Below are 8,745 nucleotides of genomic sequence, written 5' to 3'. Positions count from 1 at the left end.
CCCTACTGTATATACATTTCTGGAGATCGCGAATTATCCAGCCAGAGCTACGTATGGCTGCATTTCATCTTCAAAATGAACGCTACGGGGCGGTATGACGCCACTCTTTTTCTTGCTTACCAACTGACCGCTTACCGCCAAATGGACTGCTTTTCCGCTGTTACTAGTTTGTCGCTCGACATGTACGTCGGCGGACTTGAGACGCAGAGCGGAGTTGACTTCGACAACAGGGTTCAAGTCCGATGAAGAACTGTTCCAGAAAGCAGGTAAGACAAAAACAAATGCTAAAAAACTAAATAAACAAGTAAATAACAGAGTGAGAATGTGGTAAAATCTGAAAACGTGGTAAAAATCAGCGGGCTTTTCTTTTTCTGAATTGCTTTTGAAAATACTGTCGATTGAGTTTAGGGGGTGGGCGAGTCAATCTGTGCTTTTGAAAACACTATTGGTTGGGTTTAGGGAAGAGGGAGAATCAGGGGGGGATCGGTCGGTTGGTTTGTCAGTCAGTAAATCAATCAGTCGACAGCGGCCTCTGGTGGATTTACATGAGAACAGCAGGTGCTAATGGCACTTGTGAGGGAAATTTGAGATCTGAAAAAGCGTACACAGCGGCCTGTGGTGGATTCGCAAAAACAAAAACTGCAAAAAAATGTAGCTCCTGGGACATATTTTAATAACAAAATAATTAGCACGCGAAGAGTCTTCCGAGTCCTGACTGTCTACTCTATCTATCCAAAAGTACAAGGGGTGGCGCTCACCCCTAACCTAATGTACTATACAGAAGAGTAGTCCTAAGTGTTGCAAAATGTATGTCACGTGACCTTCTTACCTGTCCGCTTCGTCCAAGCCTCGTAAACAACGTTAAACAGAGAAAAGGAGTGATCTACTAATAACGGACGGATAACGTGCACACAGAAACGGGCCAACAACAAAATACACAGATGGGTTTTTTCGTGACGCAAGTCAACAAGAAAACAAGATAAGAAAGGGAAAAGAGAGGGGCTGGTGAGTGGTCTGGCGCGCGCTTTTATGGTGGGTGGTCTTTGCTTATTGGATGTGACGTAAGAATGACGTAGCGGGGGAGAAATGACTGACAGCTGAATAGACCAATGAACGGAACCTGTGAATAATGAAAGCAGATATGGGAGAGCAGAGCGAGAGAGAGAAAACACACACAGAGCACAAATAACACAAATATGTAACAGCTCTCTCCAGAAATGTATGTAAAGGTGCGTAATCAGAATGAGTTGGTTAGTTTTGATTGCACCAATTTCAACGATAGTTAAGAGACAGGCTGGAAAAACAGCAGTCATTTGATTATTTTTAAAGATTGTAGTATTTGATTTTATCATTGAAGATTTTTTTTCTTCAATATTTTTGGGGATATTATTAAACACTATACTGTAAGGACAACTGCAACTAATTTAAATTTCATATGTAGTCACAATTGCCAACTTACTATTAGATGTGTACTGTATAGTGTGCTTTATTTACTGTCAATTTCTTTTTCTAAATGATCAGTAATATCAAGTTCATGCCTCACTGGTCTAAAAGAGAGGCTTGTTTGACTAAAAGCTTATCTAATTTAGTGATGAGCTGTAAGCTGACCTACACGCCCTTGTGGTAAGAGAGAGCCAGAGGATTTCCTTTCCTCCTCCACCGTCAAGATGGACAATGTTGTCGGCCCCCTCCTCAGGCCCAGGGAGACCGCAGGGAGACTGGCATTGTGGTATATTGCGGGTAATGTGAGATGGCACCAATAATTCATGGTTACGTGGGGCATGGCATCTGACCAGGCGGAGCAGAAGATGCGCTTTTAAGGGCCCCCTCTGCAGGGTCACCGGCCTGCCGCCTTCCATTTACATTAATTGCTACTCACTCTCCACGTACACACTGCTGCGAAATTCAGCTGTCGGTTTACTTTTTACTGCTTAATCCTGTTGTGTACACAAACCTTTCAGTACAACCGAGTTAACTCATCAAAACTGCAGGTTACAAAAGTTCTATATAATGTAATTAGTTGTACAAGCGATGCACATTTTTGTACATATTTTCAGAAAAATGGCTAATTCATAACAATTCCTGATTTAATCAATGAAAACATTGTTTTAGAAGGAGGGGTATCTCCCAACCCCAGCCTTCACCCTGCCCCTTATTGGGGATCATACTAAAATATATAAATGAGGTTGACCTAATTCATATGAGTCTATTTTACATTTTGTCAGTTTAGTGGCTAATTCAGTCTTACAAAATATGCAATTTTTAAAAAGAGGTGTGGCAACAAACCCCACTTCTACCCCAACCGTCATCGGGGGATGAGCAAATCATAGTAAATTGTACGAATGAGATTTGAATTAGCCACTAAATCAAAAAGTTATGAATTTTGTATATTTACTCACCGGCCACTTTATTGGGTACACCTGTCCAACTGCTCGTTAACGCAAATTTCTATTTAGCCAACCACGTGGCATCAACTAGACATGGTCAAGACGATCTGCTACAGTTCAAACCGAACATCAGAATGGGGGAGAAAGATGATTTAAGTGACTTTGAATGTGACATGGTTGTTGGTGCCAGATGGGCTGGTCTGAGTATTTCAGAAACTATAGATCTACTGGGAATTTCAAACACAACCATCTCTAGGGTTGACAGAGAAAGATCCGAAAAAGAGGAAATATCCAGTGAGCAGCAGTTCTGTGGTCAAAAACGCATTGTTGATGTCAGAGGAGAATGGCCAGACTGGTTTGAGCTGATAGAAAGGCAATAGTAACTCAAATAACCACTCGTTACAACCGAGGTATGCAGAAGAGCATCTCTGAACACACAACATGTAGAACCTTAAGGCGGATGGGCTACAGCAGCGGAAGACCACACCGGGTGCCACTCCTGTCAGCTATGAACAGGACACTGAGGCTACAGTTTGCGCAGACTCACCAAAATTGGACATCTGGAGATTGGAAAAACTTTGCCTGGTCTGATGAGTCTTGATTTCTGCTGTGACATTTGGATGGTAGGGTCAGAATTTGGCATCAAAAATGGATCCATCCAGCTTTGTATCAACAGTTCAGGCTGGTGGTGGTGGTATTATGATAATGTGGGGGATATTTTCTCGGCACACTTTGGGACCTTTAGTACCAATTGAGCATCATGTCAACCCCACAGCCTACCTGAGTATTGTTGCTGACCATGTCCATCCCTTTATGACCACAGTGTACCCATCTTCTGATGGATACTTCCAGCAGGATAACGCACCATGTCATAAAGCGTGAATCGTCTCAGACTGGTTTCTTGAACATAACAATGAGTTCACTGTACTCAAATGGCCTCCACAGTCACCAGAGCTCAATCCAATAGAGCACCTTTGGGATGTGATGGAATGGGAGATTCGCATCATGGATGTGCAGCTGACGAATCTGCAGCAACTGCGTGACGCTATCATGTCAATATGGACCAAAATCTGAGGAATATTTCCAGTACCTGTTAACTATGCCACGAAGGAATAAGGCAGTTCTGAAGGCAAAAGGGGGTCCAACCTGGTACTAGTAAGGTGTGCCTAATAAAGTGGCCGGTGAGTGTATTTGTCTGCCTACCTACCAAACTAACTAACTACCTAACCTAACCTAACCTACCTATTTAATCTACTGACTATACAAAGATTTACTATTACCAGCACACAGTATCATACAATATTTCAATAAATCTTTTAAACTGAGATTAGTTATCTTAACCCTCTACTGCACATATTTTAATGGTACTTGACAAAAATTATTCCACATGATTTTTTGGTTCTTTTGGAAACATTTTATTGTTAAAAGTTGTTATTGTAGAAAATTAAGCAACAACAAAGTCAACTTAAGTGCAATATGTTCTGTAATCCAAGGACAGCACACATGCTACACATTGCAAGTGGATTTAGCCTTAAGCTATATGATAGCATGGAAAGCTCTGATCATGTAGCTTGTTCCCACGCTTCTTGCAATCACACAACGATAGCCTTTCCACATTTTACAAAAGTGTATTAATGCTTTAAATTTCCTCATATAGATCACCTCACATTCCTTCAGCATTCTGTGCAGCACCTGCGTCCTTGTGGATCTTATTGTCTCATTTAAGAGAGACGAAGAGATGCACAGAGAGATGGAGTAACCCTCAGTTGAGCTAATCCAGGGCCTCTAAAGAGGTTTAAAGTACTCTGGTTACATCTAATCTTTTTTTTTTTTTTTTTTTTTGCTCAGTCCCAGCTAAGCCTGAAACCTCTTCTCCATGATCGAAACGCACAAATAAAGGTCTCTCTCTCAGCCGGTACAGGTATGAAAGGCCGCTATGTGCTTTGTGGATTAGAGTGGACTTTCCCCCTCCCGCTTTCTCAATTAGAGAAAGGATGAAATAGAGGAGGGAAACAAAAAAAGCATTTAGCTGTTTACCGAGTAGCCGCTTTACCCAGCTGATGGTCTTTTCATGTTGCACTTGATTTGTTTGATTTGGATTTCGAAAAGGTTGTTTTTAGACGGTATGCAACAATATTTACACACTATACCATCACTAACTAACTAAAATACATGTATCCAAAATATTCTTAAAAGTTTCTGACACTGTTTGGAAGAGATTCCATATTAACTTATAATTAAATGACGTATACACTGTAAAAAAAAAACCTGGTTGCCTTAAATTTTTAAGCTGAATCAAATTAACCATTTGGAGTCCATTGAACTTATCTTATGTTCAACTGACTTAAAACAGCTTGCATAACTTATAAAGTTAAGTTAGAGCATGATTAAGTTTAATAAGTTACAATGAATATAAAACATGCTGTCAGGACTAATTGATCATATAATTTTTTACAGTGTAGGCTAAACTTTTTTTTTTTAAATATATCCATTAATGTACGCTTTATTATGATTATTTTTATGATTGTTATTATTTCTGTTTATTTTATTATAAACAACCAAAAAAAATCTTAAATAGTGCCTTCAGAATGACAAGTCCCTGTGTCATTGTGTATGGATAAGACAGTCAAATGTTGTCAATATAACATTGTTCTTTGGAGGGGTGTTCGGTGTAAACTATTTTTTATTGTTGTTGTTGCTGTTGGTACTGTAATTTGTTGCCAGATCATGTCATTGTGTGATACAGAAAGGAAAATACAGCACTGAATAGCACAAAGAAACAACAAAACAGAGTAGAAATGTGAGAAATGTGAACATAGGACAATCTCCTTTCAGGTGCACCTTCATTAGAAAAAGGCAAGATTGAAAACTTACCAATTCAGGACAGATTTAGATAAAACATCTAATGAAAAGGTAGAAAAATGCATTATGACACAATATCATGACAGCTTGTTCAGCCATTTTGCATGTGAAGACTTATGCTATGAAATAATGCCAAAATGTTGTGGCGGTGAGACTATTCAGACAGAGACCATTAAAATCCATTTTGATCAACATGACAGAGCAGCAGAGAATTGCATGTAATCATTTACATGGATGTACGCAAGCATGTGCAACTTGTTCAAAGAAACAAGAAACTGCATTTTGATGAGCACAAGTGACACAATGATGTGAAGATTGAACAGTTTTGAGAATTTCAATTCTGATCTGAGAAATGGACCAAAGCGACTGAGAAAAACTTTAACGATTTACAAGACAATAGATAATTTGAAATCCAATAACTAAATGAATAAATATAATCACAGAAAATGTACCAAGATTATTGACATTAACCTAATTCATATGAATTATTGATTTAAAACAACCAGGAAAGTTACTATACTCAAGTACATGTAAATAAGCCAGTGGTAATCAGTCATTCAATTAATCAATCAATGGTTTCCAAATAATTAATTATTGATTATTAGTAGCCTAATAATGAGCATTTATTATAAAAGTATAGCCGTGGTATAGCCTACATAAATTCATTAAAGATTCGTAGACTGTTTGGAATAGATTTCGTTAACAATACAGGCATTTGCTAACGTACAATTAGCAAATCAATCGAGTAATCAATCAAGGAAAGAATAAGCATTATTAAAATCCCTATTTATTTATTTACTTTTGGTTTATTGTGGTCATTTAATGATTTCAAACGACTAACAAAGTAACTAACTAAATACTTTGGTGGCTTGAAAAAAAAGTATTACTTTTTCCATCTCCAATCAAATGCCAACAAAATACGGCGCATCTTTTATTTGATACTTCGGATTAGAAAGTTCAGGCAGTGCTGAAGACAGCTATTTTCTACAACGGGGTCTTCTCACACTCGCTGTCGCATGTTGTGATTTCATCCGTTTCATGCTGCACGCGGGATTCCGCCGATCATTCAAGGTACTGCCTTTGCATTCTACACTACTGCGAGCAGATTGTGCAGTGTTTGTTTTAGCTTTGCTTATGATTACACGCAAACTAATTAGACATATGTTGTTAGGTCGCACGCTGTATTGTGCTCCTTCATACTTTAGTCGGTTGTTAGTGTAATGATGCTGTCAGTGGTTTATCACAGCTGTCACCTCTGGATACTTCACTCAGCAGACTGTCAGGCTCATTGGCGATCTGTTTTGTCTGGACTGATAGAAACTAAAATCCATATTCTTTCTGTGCTTGTAAGTTATATGAGCTTCTGTAACTCCGCGGTTCGAGTTAGGTTGACGGCGATACTGCTTGATTGAGTTAAAGTTGGTTTTAAATTCACTCCTTCGTTCGTTTTTGAACTGTGATAACTTGTGATACGGTCTCTATATTGTTTATTACGCTAACTTTAAATAATCAGTCTGAAATCACATGTAAGTATGACTTCAAAACAACATTAACTCTATTAAATTGACTGTGAACAATGTTGTGCTCTAGTCATTGTCTGCTAATATGATTTCACGGTCTAGAAGTTGCAAAGGGGCTGGCGCAGTGGGTAGCACGAAGGTCGCTGGTTCGAGCCTCGGCTAGGCATGGGCCAGTATAAGATTCTGACGGTATGATAACCTTGGACAAAAATATCACAGTTTCACGGTATTGTGATTACTGCTCTAAAATATATTATTTTTAAATGTCTGGGTAAAAAAACAACTTTTTCCCCCTTTGAAAACAATATATTAATTTTTAAAAATATTTTATACTATTTAGAAGCAGTAAACATGTCAGGCTAAATAATGAAAATGAATCATTGACTTCTGCTGTCTTCAGTAGTTTCAAAAAACACTGATTTCTTTACAATTTAAAACAGCATCTTTTGATATCTTTTCTGCTGGAGATACTGTTGTCCTAAAAAAATGTTTAAAAATAAATAAATAAATACATACCTTAAGAAAGATATTACTGAAAATTTTGGCGGTTTTAAAGCCTTGACTTTTCCAAACCGCGATATACTTTGAAAACGGTTATCGTCCCATGCCTAGCCTCGGCTGGCTCAGTTGGCATCTATGTGTAAAAAAAAAAAAGCTGTCTTCAGCACTGCCTGAACTTTTTAATCCGACGTATCAAATAAAAAATGCACCGTATTTTGTTGGTATTTGATTGGAGATTGAAAAAGTAATACTTTACTAATTTTTTTCAAACCACCAAAGTATTTAGTTAGTTACTTTGTTAGTCGTTTGAAGTCCTTAAATGACCACAATAAACCAAAAGTTAATAAATAAATAGGGATTTTAATAATGCTTATTCTTTCCTTGATTGATTACTCGATCGATTGGCTAATTGTAAGTTAGCAATTGCCTGTATTGTTAACGAAATCTATTCCAAACAGTCTAAGAATCTTTAATGTATTTGTGTAGGCTATACCACAAAGACTTTGGCTTTACTTTTATAATAAATGTCCATTATTAGGCTACTAATAATGGGTCAGTTGGCATTTCTGTGTGGAGTTTCTCCATGAGTTCTCCCCATGTTCATGTGGGTTTCCTCCGGGTGCTCCAAAGATATGTGGTATAGGTGAATTGGGTAGGTATGTGTGCGCGAATGTGTGTATGGGTGTTTCCCAGTGATGGGTTGCAGCTGGAAGGGCATCCGCTGCGTAAAACATATGCTGGATAAGTTGGCGGTTCATTCCGCTGTAGCGACCCCAGATTAATAAAGGGACTAAGCCGAAAAAGAAATGAATGAATGAATGAATTTGCACAGAATACTGAAATTATATTTTTAAGGAGAAATATAAAACCAACTTTACCTCAATGAAACCGCTCCATGTTTATTTATACTCTGGATAATGACAGGGTGTTAAAAAGTAGTAAATTTTTATGCATTTCACATATATTTTAGGACTTAAAGTCTTACATTCACTGAAATACTGCGTTGTAGGTCTTAAATAATCTTAAACAGGTTTTAATTTCACTATGAGCATGTCAAGCTACCCAATCGGCTCAACACCAATCCAATCACCAACAATTCATCTCAATAAAACCAAATGTTTTATTTATTAACTCTATTTACCAATATGGTTTAATTATCTTAATAATTTATTATAAACAAGCAAATAAAAACATAAATCTTAAAGAGATTTTGTTAACGTATTTGCTAAATGAATAAATATAATCATAGAAAATGTATCAAGATTATTCCTGATAACCTTATTCATATGAATTATTATTGATTTAAAACAACTAGCAAGCAAACTAACTGCATACATAAGTACATATAAATGAGTCAATAGTCTAATCAGTTAATTAATCAATCAATCAATGGTCTCCAAATTAAATATTGTGTTGTAGGTCTTAAATAATCTTAAATAGGTTTTATTTTACTATGACCATGTAAAGCTACCCAA

General features: G+C 37.4%; 1 protein-coding gene across 1 annotated transcript in view; it reads left to right on the top strand.

Annotated features, from left to right (window-relative positions):
* The first annotated feature begins 6,288 nt into the window (after positions 1–6,288).
* The window catches only part of gnb1l (guanine nucleotide binding protein (G protein), beta polypeptide 1-like), a 63,967-nt gene continuing 61,510 nt past the window's right edge, over positions 6,289–8,745 (top strand). The window contains exon 1 of the mRNA XM_056457449.1: positions 6,289–6,320. The gene's annotated coding sequence lies outside the window, so the exon portion shown is untranslated. The remainder of the gene's footprint in view (positions 6,321–8,745) is intronic.

This window comes from Danio aesculapii, chromosome 5, assembly GCF_903798145.1.
Source record: "Danio aesculapii chromosome 5, fDanAes4.1, whole genome shotgun sequence".
NCBI classification, from domain to species: Eukaryota; Metazoa; Chordata; class Actinopteri; order Cypriniformes; family Danionidae; genus Danio; species Danio aesculapii.
Note: the sequence above shows the minus strand (reverse complement) of the source record. Positions and strands in the feature narration are given on the sequence as shown.